Here is a 23,225-nt window from a genome sequence, read left to right as displayed (position 1 = left end):
TATTATATTATTATATATGAAATTCCTACAGATTAAGTGAAAGACAAATAATAGAAAAATGTGGAAAAACTCAAACAGGTGCTTCTAATATGGAAAAACACAAATGATTAGCAACATATAAGTAGGCTCAAGCTCATTAGTAATCAAAGAAATGCACATTGAAACCACAGTGTTATATTATTTTACACCTTCAGACAGGCACACTTTTAAAGTCTAACAATATCAAGCAATTTGCAAGGATATGGTGCATCTGGGACAACTGTAAGCTGCAAGTGGGAGTAAAAATTGGTGCAAACACTCTGAAAAACAATTTGAGATTATCTAGTGACGTTGAAGGTATGCAGTCCTGTAACCAGAAATTCCTCATCAAGGTAGAAACTCCCTAGAGAAATTGTAGCCTATGTGTATCAGAAGCGTTGTGCAAGAGTGTTCATAGCAACACTCTCTGTACTAGAAAAAGAAATGAAAAATAACCCACCTATAATAGTAGAATAAAGCAATGTTAATATATTGCTACAAAAGAATATCACACAACAGCTAAATAAATATGACTTGTAGCTACACATAACAACTTGGATACATTTCATCAACAAAATAGTTAAAAAAACAAGTGGCAAGAAAATATATACAGTATGATTCAATCCAATAAATTTAAAAGCATGCAAAATGAATCAACATATTGTTTTAGTATACAAATAAATATTTAAAAGTATGAGAACGATAAAACCAAAAAATTCAAAACCACCATTACCTCTGAGGAGTCAGGGAAGGAGAAAGGATTTTATAAAGTAGTCAGTAGGTGTTTATTGCTTCAATGTTCTTTATATCTTATGACTACTTTACCCTCTTTTATATGTACTCAATATTTAAGAGATCAAAGCTTTCTTGAGTAGAGGTAAAAGAAAAATTGTTTTAATTTAAAAATGTATTTAAGGCTGGGTGCGGTGGCTCACGCCTGTAATCCCAGCACTTTGGGAGGCTGAGGAGGGTGGATCACTAGGTCAGGAGTTCAAGACCAGCTTGGCCAACATGGTGAAACCCCATCTCTGCTAAAAATACAAAAATTAGCCAGACGTGGTGGCACATGTCTGTATCCCAGCTACTCAGGGAACTGAGACAGGAGAATTGCTTGAACCTGGGAGGCGGAGGTTGTGGTGAGCTGAGATCGCGCCACTGCACTCCAGCCTGGGCAACAGATCAAGACTCTGTCTCAAAAAAACATATATATGTGTCTGTGTGTATATGTATGTGTATATATATATGTGTATATATATTTAAAAGACACTTTTAGAAAAATGGAGGGAGGAGAGTAGCTATCATATATCAGTTTACTGTAAGAATAATTTTGACAGATGGGATATTTTCGCACGTCAGCATCATTCCAATTTTTTATTATGTCAAACTGATTAACACTAATTACATATAAAAAGTGGACATTTAAGTCATTCAGATAAAGCCACTAACCCGCTTAAACCCTTTGTGGATTTATCAGAAGGTGTCAAGTCCTACCTCCTCAGCAGGTGTTTGCACAACGTGGCCCTGTATCCATCTCCACCCGCCCCCTCCCAGTGCACACTATACTCCCACTGTTCCAGCTCTTTGTCTGTCCCCAGATGGAACCATGACCATGCTTCTGCTGTTTCTGCTGCTAGGCCACAATTCCTCTAGACATCTCCACACTGGTACCTTTTTCTTCAGTTCTTGGTTCAAGTGTTTCTTTACGGAGAGACTTTCTCAAATGGCAGAGTAGTTTCTGTCTTTATTCCTTTTTTTTTTTTTTTTATGTGTGGCACCATCTTTCTGAAAATATCTTATTCATGTGATTACTTGTTTATAACTTGTTTCGTCCCCACACAGGGGCCGCATCTCTGTTATTTCTCCAAGCACCTGGCATAGAGGAGATATTTCACGACTTCATAGAATGAGTTAATATTTTATAGACTAAATAGTTGGGCAATAGAAAGTTGCATATACATTCTTATTTTTTAAATTGAAGAAACAGTGAAGTTCAGACCCATTCACTTTAAATATTCATCCAAAAGATATTTATTGAGCATATACTATGTGTCAGGCACTGTGCTACATACTAAGGATACAGAGTGAACAGGAAGGTAGCCAGGAACCCTGTGCTGGGAATGGACAGGCCTCCAGATGCCTAAGAAGATCAGAGTAAAATCAGGAACCAAATGATCTGGAAACTAAGTTACCAAAATACTGTGGATAGGATTCTGGGCATTTTTCTTCAATAATTCTATAGTGATACCTGAAGCCAGTGTGGAGATTAAAGGATGAGACTATCAGAGGTAAGGGGAGCTTTAGGACACAAAGCCAGTCATTGCACCAATGCCAGAGTTTCCACGAGAAAGAAAAACTAAAAAGCAGCAAAACACGAGTCCCTGGATTAGTTGGTTAAACAATAGTCCCTCATCTTCCTAAACACTTCCTCAGATATGTTATTGAAAACTCCAGTTGAGAAGACCCCTCTGAGTTCCAAGACTGACTGATGAAATGATATTTCTACCTTTGATCTGTTGCAATAAAACTAAGATGTGAGTAGAAGAGAACAGAGGTGTCTCTATAAAGTTCCCTGTTACAGTTCAGTCAGCCCTTTGTATCCATAGGTTCCACTTCTGTGGATTCAACCAACTGCAGATAAGAAATATTTGGGGGAAAAATGGTGTCTGTACTGAACGTGTATAGATTTTTGTCCTTGTCATTATTCCCTAAATCATACCGTATAACAACTAATTTACATGGAATTTACATTGAGTTAGGTATTATAACTAGCCTAGAGATGATTCAAAGTGTAGATGTGCAAAGGGTATATGCAAATACTACACCACTTTTTTTTTGTTTTTTTTTTTTTTTTTTTGGAGACAGAGTCTCGCTCTGTCGCCCAGGCTGGAGGACAGTGACGCGATCTAGGCTCACTGCAGCCTTCGCCTCCCAGGTTCCAGTGATTCTCCTGCCTCAGCCTCCTGGGTAGCTGGGATTGCAGGCATGTGCCACTATGCCTAGCTAATTTTTGTATTTTTAGTAGAGACGGGGTTTCACCATGTTGGCCAGGCTGGTCTTGAACTCCTGACCTCAGGTGACCTGCCCACCTCAGCCTCCCAAAGTGCTAGGATTATAGGCCTGAGCCACCATCCCCAGCCAGAGCCACTACCCCCGCCTGCACCACTTTATATAAGGAACCTGTGCATACATGGATTTTGGTATCCAAAGCGCATCTTGGAACCAATCCCCCATGGATGCCTAGGGACAACTGTGTTATATTAGGTTGCTAATCAATTCATGTACACTTTACCCAGTTTTATACCATATTGAACTGTTGATATTTGATTTGACATACCTGTGGCCGTTTTTGAACAAGGCTATTCTGAACTAATATGTCTTGATGTGAGAGCACATTCCCTAGTGGCATCTTTGTTTCTATGGAATGCTCCGATTCAGTTTATATCCCTTTGATTTTTACCCTGTTTCCGTCAGGGAACAAGCTCTCGGCACTAACACCTTCTGCACAGGAATGCCTCTACCATCTCTTTTAGATAGTTCAGAAGGCCCTTGAAGATCTTACACATTCTGAATACCCTGGGACACTTCCCACCGTATCACAAGGTCATTACAATTGTCTGCCGGTGATAAGGAATTTGTTCCTTAGGTTCCTAAACATTTACTCCTGGTTCTCAGTGGCTTCGTCAGCATCTCACAGGGTTGGCAATGACACCCATGATACTTCTCTCTATCCAGCCTTGGGGAATCAGTTTAACATCTTATCTCCTTGCTTGTTGGAATGGATACATCCAGCATTCAGACTGTCCCTGCTACATGTAAGATAACCAACAAACAAAATTGCATTTTTTGAAACTTAAAGGCCCAATACCTTTATTTAGTATTAGACTACAGATTGTTGGGCCTGTAAGTAGGCCACACATTGCCTAGAGTGGTCCAGCTCTGTCCTTTGCCATCTGGCTGCATGAATCAATGTCACATGGATACAAATATATCTCTGGAAAGGGTACATTGGGAAAAAGAGTAGATACACTAAGCACAGACCCCAGAACCTGTTCCCAGAAAAATATTTTCATGGTAAATCCTAAGATATCAAAGCACAGGTTTAAATCCTGGCTGCATGCTTTCTCTGTCTTTTATTTTCATTGGATGCTAGAATTTGAATAGGCCCTGTTTTTGCTTTATGAATCCATATTTTATTGCAGGCCCAGATTCAGGGGAACTCAGGAATGGCAGGAAGTGGATGAGAAAAAGTATGTGATAGAAACTACAAGTAGCCTTAAGGGCAAAACAAGAATAATGCTACTGAGACAATGAGGCTTACATATCCAGCTGGCTACTGTATTGTCATTTAGCCACCAGGATTGGATCTCAGCTTGGATTTTCGAGGCTTAGCAGTACAATGAGGGTTGGGATAAATAAGTTATTATTATAAATGTTATTTATTAAAAGGTAGTTTTGGTCTCAGAGAAGGAACACAGATAATAATAATGCATGCAGCACTGAAAGATAAAAATCCATAAAAAATAATTGAGGAATATGAGATAAGGGGAAAATTGAGAATAAGAATAGAAAAGTGACTTGGAGGAAGGGAGGAATAAATTAGTAAGCCAATCATAACACACACCCCATAACATCCTGGATATTGGTTGATGTCTGGATATTGAGTTCATGGGTCAACACTGTCCACAGAGGTGAAACATCATTGGAGTAACTTGGGCTTGCAAGGAAGGTTGGCATTATATCCCTTCCCAACCCCAGATGCCACCATAGACTCACCGACACTATCCCCAGGTCCTCATTGCACTCATTTTATCCATTCACATGTTTCTTGAATGTATTCAATATGCCAGTGACCAAGTTCTGGGGAAAACATACTTGGTAAAAAGTAGACATTGTCCCTGCTCCAGTGGAATTTATCCCCCCAAAAGAGGAGAGAAGGAGGCAATAAACAAATGGTCACATGAACTAATTGTCTAGCTACAAACCCAGACAAGTTCTCTGAAAGAAAGGAGCATGGTGCCAGGAAAACCCAGACTGCTCTGAGTGAGGTAGGTTTAGGGGACTGAAGATCAGACAGAACATCTTGGAGCAAGTGATGTTTGAACTAAGAGCCAAAGGTTGAGTAGGAATTAACTAGGTAAATGATAATAAGGTCTGGTAGAGTGAGAAAGAGTGTGTGTGTGGATGAAGATAAACCCTTTCAGATGCAGATAATAATACACGCAAAGTCCCTGTGATAGGAGGGACCATGGTGTGTGCAAGGAACTGAAGAGTCATGGTAGATAGACCAAAGAGCATCAGGAAAAGAGTATACAGTGGAGCCAGAAAGGTAGATAGAAATGAAACCCATAAAGCCTTGGCTGCTGCATTAACAATTTTGGCTTTTATCCTAATAAGACTTAAGGCTGACTGGGCATGGTGGCTCACACCTGTAATCCCCGCACTTTGGGAGGCCGAGGATGGCGGATCACCTGAGGTCGGGAGTTTGAGACCAGCCTGACCAATATGATGAAACCCCATATCTACTAAAAATACAAAAATTAGCTGGATGTGGTGATATGCCCCTGTAATCCCAGCTACTCGGGAGGCTGAGACAGGAGAATCGCTTGAACCCGGGAGGTGGAAGTTGCAGTGAGCCAAGATCGCGCCATTGCACTCCAGCCTGGGCAACAATAGTGAAACTCTGTCTAAAAAAAAAAAAAAAAAAAAAAAAGCAAGACTTAAGGCTGGCTGAAGGAAGTGATATTATCAGATTTAGCCTTTGAAAATATTTTTATTGATTGATGTGGGGAGCAAATTAAAGGATAGAAGGGGCAAGCAGGATGCAAAAGATTAGCTAGGAATATTATGTTAGTGCAGGCAAGAGACACTGGCAGTGTGGAGTTGGTTTATGGCAGTGGTGATGGAGAGAGGCAGAAGGATGTGAGAGGCAGGACCTGGAGCCAGATTGACTGTAGGGTACAGGGAAAGGGAGGAGTCAAGGAATTGCCTAGGTGTGTGGTTTGTGTAACTGAGTGGATTTTGACACCTATTCCTGGGCTAGGTGTCAGACTGCCAAACTGGGGATGAGGAGGAGGGAACCATGACAGCAACGTTGGACATAGTATGATTGAGATGTTTTGAGGCATCTGGAGAAGTCATGTAGATGGCTAAATGTACCACTTTGGATTTGAGAAGAGAAGTCTTAGCTGGAGATAAAAGGTTTGTGAATCATACATATAAAAATGGAAGGAAAGTGGAGAGAATATAGCATGACAAAGAAAAGAAGGCCTCAGCTGGAGCCATGGAGAGTTTTCAAGGAGCAACTAGGCCTGGGATTATTCAAAACTCAGCACTAGGATTGTAAGGGCAAGTGTTTACTTTCTCACCATTAACTTAACCTTCTTCCCTATTGTTTTGTGTTACCCATGACAGACAACTGTCACTCATCTCTCACTCTGGAATTTCCTTAGTTAACCCTAAATCATCTTTGCCAATGATGATAGAAGTTTCACTCTAAATGGGTTTAATCAAGATGAAAAATATAATTGTATCATTTTATAATGAATAAGACTTTACAGGTATGCTAAATGATTGTTATCAAAACCATTTAAATAATAGTGATTTTAAGCTTTTGTGTTTCACTGGTCAGCTTCTCTGGCCTTGACCTGTGAGCTCAGCGTGAAGTGCTGAGATTTGATTTAAGATGACCTAGAGTTTATGTACTGTCATTTACTTGGAAATGATCACTTTGCGGATTTCACATGATGACATCTCTTAGGTCAGTTTTGCAAGTTCATTATTGCAAGCTGTCTAAAGGAGGTATAGGATTTTGTGACAAGTAATTAAGGAAACCACCACAAAAGTTTAAGTTTATACTATATGTTAGCTTTCATTATCCAATACTGCATTTTTTATAATAGACATTGAATAGGAGGGGACTATCCTTACTAAGTGGTAGGCATTTTTCCCCATGATTATTTGTTCACTGAATTTGGAAGTGATGGAATTCCAATGAAGAGCTATATCAGGATCGTATGCACTCATGCACATGTGCAGTATGGGTATTTGCATGTGCTCTGTGTGTTTCCCCGTGTTTGCTATGTAATATATAAAATCAAGACATCAACTGTTGTCTCTACAGAGTTATAGCTATATCACTTAAGCAGCAAAGGAAAGGACTTGGGGGTCCATTTTAATGTAGGCAAGAGATAAGACCATTTTTTCAAGTTAATAGGAAAGAAAATTATGGAGCTGTACTGTCCAAGGTAGTGAACACTAGTCATACAGGGCTATTTAAATATAAGTTATTGAAAAATTGAATAAAATTTGAAATTCAGTTTCTCAGTCACACTAGCCACATTTCATGTGCTCAGTATTCCCATGTAGCTAGTGGCTTTGGTATTTGACAGTGCCAATATGCAACTTTTCCACAATGACAGACGGTTCTATTGAATAGTGCCAAACAAGAACAGGGTTCAAATCCAGGCCAATGCCTCTTTCTGCACAGCCAGTGCACTAAGAATGATTTTGACATTTTGAACTGATTGAAAAATAGTCAAAAGAAGAAGAATATTTCAGAGCACGTGAAAATCATTTGAGATTCAAATTTTAGTGTCCTTAAAATTTCTATTGAGCACAGCCATGCCCATTCCATTACGCATTGTCTATGAGTTCACGCTACAACAGCTGCATTGAGTAGTTGTGACAGAGACGTTATAGTCTGCAAAGTCTAAAATATGTACTCTCTGCCTCTTTAAGAAAAGTTTATTAACTCTTGGGCTAAAGGAAGGAAAGGAGTAGTATCACACATTACTTTCATAAAAAATGTTGTGTATAGATTTGGAAAATGAAATCAATAAGGAGAAGGGAAAGTGTATTTAGAATTCATGCCCTGATTTGATGGCTGTGGGATATCCTGTATTTGGGGATGTGATGGTGGATAGGGGTGAAAGCTCTGGAAATGTTGGCAATAGCCTTTAACATGTATCCAAAAGGCTCCATCAAACCCTCAGCTTTCTCAGGGTCTTTGCAGGCTTTTTAGGATACTCTCAAAAGCTCATGTCTCTCTCTAATTCACCATCTTCCCCATTGTAAAAGGCAAATTAAGTCCTCTCAAAAGTTTGACAGTATGAAACAAGGAAATTCAGTTACTCTCTTGACAGCAATACCAATTATCTTTTCCTTAATATCTATAACATTCTCTTAGGCAAATGCCTAAGACAATGGAAAATTATTTTGCAGTGAGACCCAAGCCAATCCAGACACAAGTTACTCTCATTACAACTGCTCTCTTCCCATCTCTTGAGGATGAGCTCACTAATAAGAATACATTGTCTGTTATTGGGACAGGCTTAAATACATGCAAGAACTTCATTAAGTCATTCCCTATCAGAATAGGAGCTATTGAGAATTTCTGCAGAACTAGGATGGTGTCTTCTCTACCTACAAATTGACTGGTTCCATGACAAAGCACTCTAGGGAGCCCTGCCAATCCATTTGATAATGTTGATGGACAAGATTGTATGGGGAGTAGGGAGAAAAAACACCTTTTATATTCTTCCCTGATATATGTATAAGTAGTTATTTAGGAAGAGATGAAATGCATGGCTTTATCCTGCATAGATTCCCTTAAGGGACACCCAGGGAATTCCTAGGCCCAGTGGAATTAATGGTCTAGAAAGAGAATCATGCTTGTGTTGCAGAGCCCCCTTCTTAATCCTCATGAAACCTAGTTAATAACACATATAATAAAGTATTCTTATTGATGCCTGCAACTTCCTTTGAAGTTGAAATGCACCCAAAAGGATAAATGATATAGACATATGCTAAAGCAAATATGGTAAAATGCTACTGGTGGAATCTATGTGGTAAGTATATGGGTGTCTACTGTAAAATGCTTTCAACTCTTCTATATGTGTAAAGATTTTCATAACAAAATGTTAGGAAAAAAATCCTCCTGGAATACATTTCATGTAAGCCTCTAATTCCTCAGCATTAGCCACAAGCAGAACTGTCTTCAAAGGAGTAAATCATCAGGAAAAATCCATGACCCCAAAAGAGTGCTGTTCAAGTTTTCTTGGGCATTTCTCAGGTTCAGGCACAAATGCAAGTTCCCAGTTCCCATCTCCTCAGTGTATGCTCGCTGACCTCCCCGCAACAGTTCCGCCCATTGACCAGTAGGGGATGATTCAGATGAACACCTTCGTGCGTAGAATGTGAGCACTTAGACTTCTAGATTTTAAAAGGATTTCTGAGCCCGATCCTTACACACATGCTTTGGTTTGTACTGTCTTTCTGTACGTCCTTAGTTAAGAGATGCTTTCTGGAGTATTTTGTAGATGGATTTGAAGACTTCTCATTGCTTCAGTACAGAGTGCCCTGGCAATGCATGCCAGGAGAGAGTCCATGGACTTATATTTTCTAACCAAACGGAGCTAAAAATCAGTCATTTTGACATTTGGATTTCTCATTGATGTGTCTTGTTTATTTAATTCAATTGAATATTAAAGAGTAGAGAGGGTAGAACAAACTGTTCAGCAACGTATAGATCATTAGGTTTTAAAACCAAATAAAAAGTACTCAGAGTGAAAATTTGCCTGACTAAAAGGATTTTGAAATTATTCTTGAAAGCTCTGAAGCACGCAGTGGCAGCTTTGGATGTGATGGATATTTTTGCTGCATAGAGTATCCAGTGCCAAAGAGATGATTCTGTCAGAAAATATTACAAAGCCAACATATCTTTGATAATTGCTTCAGAATGTCTACATATATAATCCTAAATCTCTTTTCAAAGTACTTACACTACCAGTGGTCTTTGATTTATAACTGCTGGTCCAAGAGATGGCCTACTACTAATATAAAACAGGGTCTTAGCTTCACTGCACATCATTTCCAGAGGATGTGAATCTTAAGTCCATATAAGAGATGTGTGAGTAGGAATGAGAACTCTTAGAAGTCGTAGGAGGGGATTCAAGTCAGAGGGAACAGCAGATGTAGCTGGCCTAAGGCAAAGGGAACATTGCAGGATCAGAAAGAAGTCCATTCCAATGAAAAGAACTGAGACCAAGGGAAACCATAATGGGACCAGAGCATGCAAGACCATTGCAAGAAGCATCAAGAGCTTGACGCTTTATCCAGAAGACAGGAGCAGCCATTGAGAGGACATGCTCCAGCTTTTGTTTTAGCAGAATCTCTTTGCGTGTAATGTGGAAAATGAACTGGAGAGGGGAACCAGGAAACCTGTTAGGAGGCTAGTTCTGTAATCCATGAAATGGCAATATTCTGCTTTTATGTCTCTGAGAAGAAAGCATAGGTAAGCACTACCCAAGACACATTTGGTAGAAAAAGAATATTCCCCAGCTAAGAATTAGGAAGATAAAGAAAACAATCAAGACCACCCACCCATTACTTCATTTTCCTTTATTTGTCAGATCAAATACCCTTTCTAAATGAAGGTAAGCTGTACAGTTTTTTTTTTTTTTAATATTTAAACATCTCATCAGAACCTACTGAATATGAGTCTCCATGTACTCATTATAGTAAAATCTGTCTGAAGGCTGGCATCAGTATGTCTGGGTAGGATGTATATTCTAGCCAAGATTTTGCATAGATGTCACAGGGAATCCAGAATCCCTTGAGTTTCAGACATAGCCTTTAGAAGCACACTGATCTTCACAGGTGGAGGCTTCCACTGCCATCAGTCTATTACTGCTGCTTAAATTCACAGCACCCTGGACAAGAGGAGAGGGTAGCCTAGCTGTTTCCTTGGCCCCCACATCTCTCTGCCACATGATGGACAGGCATACCAGATTGCATTAGAATGTTGACTGCGCCGAGCGCGGTGGCTCAAGCCTGTAATCCCAGCACTTTGGGAGGCCGAGACGGGTGGATCACGAGGTCAGGAGATCGAGACCATCCTGGCGAACACGGTGAAACCCCGTCTCTACTAAAAAATACAAAAAACTAGCCGGGTGAGATGGCGGGCGCCTGTAGTCCCAGCTACTCGGGAGGCTGAGGCAGGAGAATGGCGGAAACCCGGGAGGCGGAGCTTGCAGTGAGCTGAGATCCGGCCACTGCACTCCAGCCCGGGCGACAGAGCGAGACTCCGTCTCAAAAAAAAAAAAAAAAAAAAAAATGTTGACTGCAAGTTAACTGATGATCTTTCTTTCTCTCAATCCTTATTTTAAAATCACTCTACCAACGCCCTGCTCTTTTTACTAATTAGATTATTTGGCCTTGGTGTATAGTGTCTTGGGGTCATCAGTATGAAGGTCAGGTCACGATAAAAGAGCGGGGTCTCTAATGTGGATACACCCAGGAGGTCACTCTCTCCCCAGGCTGTGTCCAAGTGGCATAGGGGAGCACAGGGCTCTGTCCCCAGGATATACAGTCCCTTTCCATGACATTGGAGATGAAGCTGGGCCTCAACTATTGGAGATGAAGCTGGGCCTCAACTCTGCACCAGCATATTCCTACAACTTCTCAGAGTCCTGCGGATAATGACGGAGGAGACATACCATGCAGGAAACTGCCCTCTAGAGCACCCAATCTGGATCTAAGTTTGTCTTACATGTTTAAGAAAAATTTGCTTTATTTTATTTTACTGTATTAATTGATTAGTTTTTAAGGAAATAGTGGAGTCCATCACTAAGAACTCAGGCCATACCTTAGATATTGCAATGTTGAATAAATGCCACCAGTTTATTTTATTGTTATGTGCCTCTTTTTTCCTAAAAACTAAGCCCCAAAATATAAAAATTTACGTTGTTACTTATTTATTTGTTTTAGGGACAAACTCTCACTCTGTCACCCAGCCTGGAGTGCAATAGTACAATTGTAGCTCGCCGTAGCCTGAAACTCCTGGGCTCAAGCGATCCTCCCACCTCAGCCTCCCAAGTACCGGGACTACAGGCACATACCACCATGCCCAGCTCATTATTTATATTTTGCTAAATGAATTTTTGAAATACATTTCACAAGTATTTGTCCATTTTCAGTTGAAATTTAACCTTCTTTCTTTCTTTCTTTTTCTTTCTTTCTTCTTTCTTTCTTTCTTTCTCTCTTTCTCTGCTTCTTTCTTTCTCTGTTTCTTTCTTTCTTTCATATTGCTCCTTGAATAACAGGGCTATCCCATAGGCAGAGTGCCCAGGGTAGTGAAAGTTTAATTGTCAAAGAGTTTTTAATGCCAGAATCAGACTTATGAATTCACTCAGTAGATATTACATGTCACTGGCATATGACCTTTTAATAGATATTTTATTGGCCTAGGAATGGTAAGGTCAGAGACTTGAGTGGTTCCACTTCTAACAGCAAAAAGAAACTATTTCTGGCTATAATAAAATTTAGTGTCTTAAAATTTAAATAGAATAGTTGTTTATACTTACTCAGGGAACTGGAGGGTTATATGGGATATTTAAATAAATTGTGGAACACTTGGTCCTGAAAACTGCCCATTATAATACTTTAAACAAAATAAATTTCACGTAAAAGTTTCAAGCCTCCTGAACATCAGGGAAAGGTGAAAATACAGTCATGGGATATAGAGACTAGCACCAGGAAAAACAGCCAGAAATTCTGAACTTGGATTTCTTTGCATGTCCTCATGCTGCTTAAGAGATTGCTTAAGAGATGACCTTGATAACATTTTAAAAATTTGAGTGCAAAGTGCAATGTATTGCCTTTCCGTGGATTAGAGCACATGATAGCTCTTGAGCCAGATTATAAGAATCCCTGTCATAAGATTAGGAGAAGGGAAAGAAAAGAATCAGAATCAAAAGCCTGACCCACAGCTGACTCTCTTGTTTAAAGAAAATGCTTGGTCTTGCTTCCAGCACATGGTTTCCTGAAAATGATCTTTACCTTAATAAGTAAATGTTTAAAGCTTTACTTATTAATTTGAATTAGTTTAAGTCCTTAGGGAACCCTGAGCGAGTTTAGTTATCTTGACTACAAAGGCCCACATCCCTCAGAAAGTACCCCTGTGTCGGCAGCTGGACAACAACCTCAAGGATTGTCATTGTGGAATCATGGCACAATCCAATTTTTTATCTCACTGTTGAGTGGTGGTCCCCAAAAAGACATGTCCTTATCCTGTTTCCTGGAACCTGTGAATGTTCCCTTGTTTGGAAAAGAGATATTTAAAGATGTTATAAAGGTAAGGATTTTGCAATGAGGAGATTATCTTGGGTCTTCCATGTGGGCCCTAAATCCAATGATGTGTGTATTAGTCTGTTCTCATGCTGCTAATAAAGACATACCAGAGACTGGGTAATTTATAAAGAAAAAGAGGTTTCATGGACTCATAGTTCCACATGGCTGAGGAGGTCTCACAATCATGGTGGAAGGCAAAGGAGGAGCAAAGGCATGTCTTACATGGCAACAGGCAGAAGAGCATGTGCAGGGGAACTGTCCTTTATAAAACCATCAGATCTCATGAGACTTATTCACTATCATGAGAACAGCACGGGAAAAACCCACCCTCATGATTCAGTTACCACCCACTGGGTCCCTCCCATTACTCATGGGGATTATGGGAGCTACAATTCAAGATGAGATATGGGTGGAGACACAGCCAAACCATATCACTGTATGTCCTTAGAAGAGTGAGGCAGGGAGAGATTTCACACAGAAAGAAGAGGAGGAGGAGGCAATGTGTCCACAGAGGCAGAAACTGGGGTGGTGCAGGCTCAGGTCAAGGAATGGTGACAGCTACTGGAAAGTGAAAGAAGCAAGGAACCAATTCCCTCAAAGGAGTATGGCCCTGCTGACATTTGATTTCAGACTTCTGGCCTCCATAACTGTGAAAGAATACATTTCTATTGTTTTAAGCCACTCAATTTTTGGTAAGTCAATATAGCAGCCATAAAAATCTAATACCCTAACTTCATGCCTTCCCTAATGTCTACTTTTCCAGGTGAGTTATCTGAAAGGTCTTTTTCCCTTCCATGCTCTTCCCCATCCTTCTGGAATATTCTCTGTGGCAGTTACGCAGACCATTACAACCGCATTTCTTGTGGGTTGTATGTGTGAAATCTGCAGAGCTCAGAAAAAAAATATCTGATCAAAAGCAACACTTGAACTACTGAATTTCTTTTTTTTCAAGTTTATTCATTCAACAAATATTTATTGCACATATACTATGTGCCAGGCATTGTCCTGTATGCTGGAGAAGCCTGGGGAAGTGAGGGGAAAGATGAACAAAAATCCCTGCTCCCATTAAGTTTTCATAGGCAAGCAATACATAAAATAAAGAGGTAAAGTTGTAGCATGTTGGATGTAGTAAAAAAAAAAAAAAAGCTACAGAGAATTAAGAAAGAAAGAGGCATAGGGAATAGTTTTCTGTTTTAATAGGATGATTATGGAACACTTTGCTGAGAAGGTGACCTCCAGAAAGGAGATATATTAGTCAGAGTTCCTCCGAGAAATTGAACCAATAGGAGATATTCACACTTACATATGTACGTGTATGTGCATGAGATTTATTGCAAAGGAATTGGTTCATGTGATTATGGAGGCTGGCAAGTCCAAAATCTGCAGAGCACATGTCCCAGTTTGAGTTCAAAAGCCACAGGCTGCTGGTCAGAGCAGTGGCTCACACCTGTAATCCCAGCACTTTGAGAAGCCAAGGCAGCCAGATCACTTGAAGTCAGGAGTTCAAGACTAGCTTGGCTAGCATGGTGAAACCCCATCTCTATTAAAAATACAAAAGGCTGAGACAGAATTGCTTGAACTTAGGAGGCAGAGGTTGCAGTGAGCTGAGACTGTGCCACTGCACTCTAGCCTGGGCGACAGAGTGAGATTCTGTCAAAAAAAAGAAAAGAAAAGAAGAAAGAAAGAACCAATGTCTTAGTTAATTCTTAGTTCAGAGGATATCAGGCAGGAGAATTCTTTCTTACTCAGGGGAATGTTAACCTTTTGTTCTATTCAGGCCTTCAACTGATTGGATGAGGCCCTCCCACATTAGGGAGGGTAATCTGTTTTGCTCAGGCTACTGATTTAAATGTTAATCTCATCCAAAAACACCCTCACAGAAACATTCAGAATAATGATTGGCTAAATATTTTAACACTCTGTGACCCAGCTAAATTGACACATAAAATTAACCATAATGGGAGAGGAGTTCAGTGAGCCATAAGGTGTCTGTGGGAAGAGCTTTCTAGGAAGAGTAAATTTCAAGAGCTAAGGGCCTGGCTTGTTGATCAATGAGGCAGCAAGTGCAAGAGGGACTGAGAGCCACAAGAGATGAGTAGCAGATAAATTCAGAGTGCCCTTGAGGTGAGGCTGGTAGCAGGACTGATAGACCATGGACATGGCTTTTTGTCTGCTTTTGGTTACTTTGTTAGACCTATTTCAGGGTCTCCACCATTGTCACATTCTTTCCTTTTCATGAGGTTTTTTTGTTTTGTTTTGTTTTGTTTTGTTTCTGGTTATACCCATGAAACCTTATTTTAAGTCCCTAACCACAGGCTTCAGAGATCTATACTGTATAAAAAGTGATTCATCCAATTCTATTATGACTTACATATAGCAATCTGCTCATTCATGAAACAAAAAATTCCAAACATATCTTGTGTTACTAGCCTGTCCTGAGTATTGATGGTTTGAATTCATTTGTGGACTCTTGAGGAGGGCTGTCTATAATGGCAATGCATGTATATGCAGGCTTGCTGTAGAACCAGCTTATGAGAGTTTATGTTTTATAAACTGCATAATAGATTTAATAGTTTCTCCATACATATTTCATGATTCCCACCTCAGAGGGCACAGGAAATGGTCCAAAGCAGATGCGTCTAACTTAAAATGACTGACAAGGCATCTGGGTCAGTGATCTTTAGCTGCATAACAAACCACTTCAAAACTTAATGACTTGAAAACAAGTCACTGTTGAGACAATAACCATATGTTACTGCTCACAAGTCTATGGGTCAGCTGAAACTTTCTGCTGATTTTCGTTGGGCTCCATTGATCCCAGCTGGTCTTAGGCAGGTATCTGTGTTCAGCTAGCAGATCAACTGAAGCCTGGCTAGTTGAGGATGGTCTTACCTACCTGACTGGCAGCTGGCTGGCTGGCAATTGGGACATCAGGAGTGATTGGGCCCTGTGTCTCTCTTCTACTAGCAGGCTAATCAAAGCTTGCTCAAAAGCAGGAGCATAGACTTCTTAAGGCCTAGGCCCAAAACTGGCATATTGTCACTTTGACCACATTTTACTATCCAAAGAAAATCCCAATACCTGCCCAGATTCAAGTGGGAAAGAAGTAGACTCTAAGTGTTAATAGGAGGAGCTGAAAAATAACTGTGGCCATTTTTTCAATCTATACATAATATGCTAATTAACTGTATGTGTTAACTTGACTGGTCCACAGGGTACCCATTCATTTGGTCTGAGTCTGATGGCCTGAGAATGAGGACAGCTGATGGGGTATTACACACACACACACACACACACACACACAATTGGAGTATTACACACACACACACACACACACACACACACACATAATTGATTCTGTCTCTCTGGAGAACCAAGACTAATACAGATTTTTGCCCCAAGAGTGGTTCTAGAGGAAGAGAATTGTAAGGATGGGTTTCCTGAATCGGTGCTGAGGTTTCTGGAATTGGTTCTCTCATCCAATTAGGTTTAACGATGCAAATAACTCTGTTTCCATTAATAAAGAAGGCACTGATAGATAGTCTATGGTGTACTCTGTCAATAGAGATATGCAAAATATTACCATTGGATACTCCTAATCAACCACTTATAAGAAGCAAAGATTTTGTTGACTGTGTATATAATGCTTTTGAACATGATTGGCAAAGTAACAAATGTAAAGAGATTGGCTTCTATTATCATTGAACAAAGAATGAGCTGAGGGTTTGAATTCCCAGGTCAAATGCTGCATACTTGATCTAAAAGCTGCAATTGTGTGCCCTCAAGAAGACCTTTATCTGCTATAGCCTTAGGACTGAGATCACTGAAAATCAAATGCAGGATTTCATCCCACGACTAGCCAAACTAACACAATTTGAACCCTCAGCCTCACAAGGTGTCTTCTGATAAAGTCAGTGTATTAACCAGGAAAGAATGTGTTGCTCAAAGTGGGAATCGAGATCAGCTTCAGCCCTGATGAAACTGAGGACATTGAGCCCCTAAATTATGATAAGGTTTCTTTGCCAGCAGAAGATCCCTCTCCAGCCTCTTCTAAGGGGATTAATCCTGCATCACCAGAGGAAACTCTAAGGGCCTCTCCCAAGGCAGTTGCCATGCAAGATGATGCTGATTCTATTCAGGACCCCTCTTTGTTTCTAGACCTATAACTACATTCATTCAAGTCCCAAGATGCCCCTAAAGGTGAAGTACAAAGTGCAGTTCATGAGGATTTATACTATACTCCAAATAAATATTAAGTATTTAAATTTTCTAATTTATGAAAGTTTGGAAAACATGTGAGGGAATGCATATTAAGAACGTAGGATCATGGTAGGAGAAACACAAATTAGATCAAAATGAATTTATTGTTATGGATAAAGGAAGGAGACAGCATGCATTTAATTTTGCAGCTCAGGCATTTGGAAAGTGCTGTAATCGTTTGTTTAGTCATTGGCTGGAACATGGGCCAGAAAGTCACCCACAGTGAGCAAGTTGGAAATGCTGAACTTCCCTTGGTTTAATGTAGAGGGAGGGATTAAATAACTTAGAGACATTGGGATGTTAGAGTGGGTTTGTCATTCAAGAATGACTTACTCACATTGGGAGGGTCCTGGAGACATACTTTTCACCATAACTGTGAGAAGTAAGTTTGTGAAGGAGTCCTGGCATCCTTGAAGAGCTCTGTGACACCCTACTCTGTAGGCCAGAACTTACAATAGAAACTGCAGTCACTGAATTGAGAAATCGAAATGTAACGAGAATGATTGGATCCCAGTGTGGCAGGGGCCAAGTGGCAGCACTCGACCATCAAAGGCAAGGTGGGCATGATTACCATGATGAACAGTGGAGTCAAGCAGCAACCAAAATGCTCTAACACAGAGAACCATGGCACTGGCCAGTTGATCATGAGGTTCCTGGGAAGTGAAAGAGATAGGTATCCGACTAAATTCTTTTTTAGTGTCTGTAAGCGGAAAATTTCTATGTTAAATGAAAAAAAAGTATTACCTGAATCATGAAAGCAGAGAGTCACTCTCCTTCAAGGAATTCCCACCACTGAGCGAGTTTATAGACCCAAAACCCTTTCAATGAAGGGGAGGCTGAGTCTCTTTGAGGAAAGGCCCCTGTACATTACTGAAAATTTATACTGTTCATCTCTCTCCCACCCTTCTCCAAATGGACCTATGGTGTTTTACCAGGTAACTATGCATTGGAGAAAAGGAAGTAATCAGACCTTTTGGGGACTACTGATCACTGGCTCTGAACTGACATTTATTCCAGAAGACCCAGTATTTCACTGTGGTCCACCAGGCAGAGTAGGGCTGATGGAGGTCAGGTGATCAACAGAGTTTTAATTCAGGTCCATCTCACAGTGAACTTCATGAGTCTCTAAACTTATCCTGTGGTTATTTCCCTAGTCTGAAATGTATACTTGAAATAGATATAGTCCCTGACGGAATTGCTACACTGGTTCCTGTGACCTGTGGAGTGAGGGCTATTACAGAGGGAAAGGCCAAGTGGGAGCCACTAGAACTGTTTCAACTTAGAAAAATTGTAAACCAAAAGCAGTACCACATTCCTGAAGGAAGGCAGAGATTAGTGCTACCATCAGGAATTTCAAAGTCGCAGGGCTGGTGAGTCTCACCATACTCTCCATTCAACTTACTTGACCTGTGCACAAAACAGGATGATGGAGAGTAACATGGAAAGTTTAACCAGGTGGTGACTCCAACTGCAGTTGTTGTACCAGATGTGGTTTCATTACCTGAACTAATTAGCACATCCCCTGGTACCTGGTATGCAGTTATTGATCTGGCAAATACCTTTATTTCCATCCTTGTCAATAAGACTCACAAGAAGCAGTTTGCTTTCAGCTGTCAAGGCCAGCAATACACCTACACTGTCGTTCCTAAGGGGCATATCAACTCTCCAGCCCTATGTTATAATTTAGTGCACAGGGATCTTAATTGGTTTTCATCACTAGTCCATTACATAGATGACATTATGCTGATTGGACCTAGTGAGCAAGAAGTAGCAACTGCTCTAGTCTTATTGGTAAGACATTCACATGTCAGAGAGTAGGAGATATATCTGACAAAGTTTAGGGACCTTCTGCCTCGGTGAAATTCCTAGGAGTCCTGTGGCGTGGGATATGTCGAGATATTCTTGTGTGATGAAGGATAAGATGTTGCATCTGGACCCTCCTAAATCAAAAAAGAGGGACAATGCCTAGTGAGCTTCTTTCAATTTTGGAGGCAGTATATTCCTCATTTGGATGTGTTACTCCCACTCGTTTATTTAGTGACCCAAGAAGCTGCTAGTTTTGAGTGGATCCCAGAACAAGAGAAGGTTTTATAACAGGTCCAGGCTGCTATACAAGCAGCTCTGTCACTTGGGCCATATGATTCAGCAGATCTAGTGGTGTCTAGATTTAATATTATGTGTCATGTCCCAATAAAGCTTGGAAGTAGATATTAACACCATTGCCATCACCCACCCACACACATCCCTACAAGTGAAGAAACGGAGACCTCAAAGCAGGTGACTGGTCACAAAAATCACAGGTAATAAAGCCAGAAACCAAACATTACCACAGCATGCTAGAAAGCCTATCTGCTTTTGATTTCTCAGTTGCATTATTTTTTAGTAATTCTAATAAATAAATAAATAAATAAATAGGCTTGGCCAGGTGCGGTAGCTCATGCCAGCACTTTGGGAGGCCGAGGCAGGTGGATCACCTCGGTTAGGAGTTTGAGACCAGCCTGGCCAACATGGCAAAACTCAGTCTCTACTGACAATACAAAAATTAGCTGAGCATGGTGGCACGTGCCTGTAGTCCTAGCTATTTGGGAGGCTGAGGCAGGAGAATCACTTGAACCCGGGAGGTAGAGGTTGCAGTGAACCGAGATCGCGCCACTGCACTCTAGCCTGGGTGACAGAGAGAGAGAGACTCTGTCAAAAAAAAAAAAAAAAAAAAAAAGGCTTATGTGGTGGACTCTAACATAATCAGGGCTGATTTATATGTTATCAGGTTTTTTTTCACATATTTTCTTCAATGTTCTGTTCATATCGCATAGAACCACTGGGAATTATTCTCCGGCATTCACAGGGCCCCTAGGTACTGCTTCACAGACTGAACTGAAGCGGTATTAATGGGTCTCTTCCTAGATGAGCCAAAGCCTTAAGCATAGCCCTGTGCCTCAGTCAGCCAATCTAGAAATGGAGCGAGCTTCTAAAGAAGAAGGGGCACAGTCTCTGCTTTTAGTAATCTCACTAGGGCAACATAGCCAAGTGGAATGAAGAGATGAGACAAGGACTAGACTGTGTGACATGGGCCATAGGTTGACAGAAGCTCCAAAAATAGAGTGAGCGCTATGAGGAAGCTACACAGTAGCAAGAACGTAGTGAGCTGGGTGGAAAACAATGAGTTAGGTCTTGCAGGATGCCTGGCAAAGGTGGCACATCTGTAGAGGGACTGGCTTGAGCAAATGGTCTCAGAACAAGCTGTGGATTCCCTCTTTTAAAGTTCCAGACTTTCATAACTTTGCTTTGGCCTGCATGCTTTCTTTTTGGAGGCAATAACTTCATAAATGCCATAAGAGGAAATTCAACACAGAACCCTCCATTGATTTCATTTTCTCTTTGAATTTGGCAGAGACCCCTTTAAGACCGAATCTCATCAAGAAAAATGTAGTCTGAGCTGCATATCGTACTAAATCACTTCCCCCTCTTTTTAAATTTGAAATCAGCTTTTATTCTACATTTATTTATTTTGAGATGGAGTTTCGCTCTTGTCACCCAGGCTGGAGTGCAGTGGTGCGATCTCAGCTCACTGCAACCTCTGCCTCCTGGGTTCAGGTGGTTCTCCTGCCTCAGCCTCCAGAGTAGCTGGGATTACAGGTGCCTGCCACCACGCCCAACCAATTTTTGTATTTTTAGTAGAGATGGGGTTTTACCATATTGGCCAGGCTGGTCTCGAACTCCTGACTTCAGGTGATCCGCCCACCTTGGCCTCCCAAAGTGCTGGAATTACAGCTGCGAGCCACCGTGCCTGGCCATCAGCTTTTATTTTATATGCATGCATAGCATCCTGCAACAATAACTTAAAAAAATAATAAGACATCACCATTTTCTATGATTGCAACCTATATAGAGAAACAGCCTGGTGTTCTCCTACAAGACAGTTTCCTTAAAATGCGTGAGTAATGGCTATTAAATCATTTTATGGAGTCATTTCTAAAACAATACTCTTTGTCACTGTTACCATAATTACCTTTAGTTGGGGCCATATTTTAAAGAACAGAACACTTTATCGTGACTGTTATAAATACAAATTATTTTTCCCCTTGCGGGAATCATGAGGCTAATTTGTTTACCATTTTCCTTCTAAAACAGATCTTTACTAAAAGGAAATCAGTACAATGATTGTGATTAAGATCAACAGCTCTCTTAATTCTTTGTTCTGTTGAATATCGAGTTTTTTCTGCCTTCCTCCCTCTGTCTTTCCATAAGACAAATCCTTTGCTGGCAAGGGGTATATGTGTGCATGCAACTCCGGACATATATCTTCACTCTTACACTTGTGCTAATTGATATTAAAATTAGAAATTCAGGATGCCAATGAAGGAAATAAGCTCTGAACCACGCAGGTCACAGTTTCTGTTGGTTGTATTTGTGTCAGGGAGGTGTCAGACTCTGCGGTTTCAAATTTAAGTTCTCAATGGACTCTGAGTGCGTGTCCTTGATATGTGATTCACACCTGTGGTATCATCATGGGGTCATTTTATTGAAATGAACTTGTTTGGAGAGGCCTTAATTATTTAGCTTGCTGCAAAACCTAGTTATTTGATATGTTCTCTGTTTGGGGATAATAGAGAGTAAATGGAAATAAGACATTAACATTGCCCAACCCCTATTATAGTATTAATAATCTTTGCCGATAGGTTTGAAAGCACCTTGGCTTACATAACCACTATTCAGATAAAACAAGGAAATGATGACATCAGTGTAAGATTGAATGAGATTTGACCACTACACATGCCGTGCTTCGTAATAGTTTAAAAACCTGGAGAGAATGATCAGAACCATCTAATTCAAGCCCAGAGATAAGCAAACAATCAGTAAAAAATGCTTACATAGAAAGTGCATGATATTTTAATACGAATTTTTAGTATTTAATTTTGGTGGCTATTGTCAACCTTTTATCAAATAAACAGCTATTTATTATTAGAACTTCTTGTTAATGATTACTGGTTTTGACTGTAAGTCTAGCCTTACAATTTATTCAGAAGTGTGATTTTAAACCACATAAAGTGCTTCGTGGCAATGCAAAATCTTCTACTGAAACGTTTTGTATTATTTTGATTTGAACTTAAGAGATTATGTGGATTCTGTACATAATAGGTTTTATTCATAGACTTGATAGTGTAGCAGGACGAGCAGCAGACAAGAACCCCTCAGACATGGAGTTGTAGAAGGAAAGGGCTTTATTCAGCTGGGAGCATCGGCAGACTCACGTCTCCAAAAACCGAGCTCCCTGAGTGAGCAATTCCTGTCCCTTTTAAGGGCTTCCAAGTCGAAGGGGGCACAAGTGAAAGGGTCGTGATCGACTGAGCAAGCAGGGCGTATGTGACTGGGGGCTGCATGCACTGGTAATCAGAATAGAACAGAACAGGACAGGGATTCTCATGATGCTTTTCCATACAATGTCTGGAATCTATAGATAACACAAGCAGTCAGGTCAGGGGTTGATTTTTAACTACCAGGCCCAGGGCGCGGTGCTGGGCTATCTGCCTGTGGATTCCATTTCTGCGTTTTAGTGTTTACTTCTTCTTTCTTTGGAGGCAGAAATTGCGCATAGGACAATATAAGGGGTGGTTTCCTCCCTTAATAGTTAAATGATTTTGCAATAACAACAGGCCAAAATATAAAGGAGAAAAACTTATTAGGTTGGTGCAAAAGTAATTGCGATCTTTGCAATTCAGAGTAATGGCTAAAACCACAATTAGTTTTATACCAACCTAATATATATTTGGATATATATTATTTAATTGATGTTAACTTACACATTAAGTTTTAAAAAT

General features: G+C 40.4%; 1 protein-coding gene and 1 non-coding gene across 4 annotated transcripts in view; both read left to right on the top strand.

Annotated features, from left to right (window-relative positions):
• Positions 1–23,225, top strand: part of PLCB1 (phospholipase C beta 1) — a 744,009-nt gene that overhangs the window by 678,190 nt on the left and 42,594 nt on the right. The gene's annotated exons all lie outside the window — the stretch shown is intronic.
• Positions 11,296–11,529, top strand: LOC123567334 (small nucleolar RNA SNORA73 family). The gene has a single exon (XR_006690250.1). It is a non-coding gene; the product is annotated as a small nucleolar RNA SNORA73 family (small nucleolar RNA).

The sequence above is a fragment of the Macaca fascicularis genome, chromosome 10 (genome assembly GCF_037993035.2).
Source record: "Macaca fascicularis isolate 582-1 chromosome 10, T2T-MFA8v1.1".
Lineage (NCBI taxonomy): Eukaryota > Metazoa > Chordata > Mammalia > Primates > Cercopithecidae > Macaca > Macaca fascicularis.
This window is presented reverse-complemented; position numbering and strand designations above follow the sequence as displayed.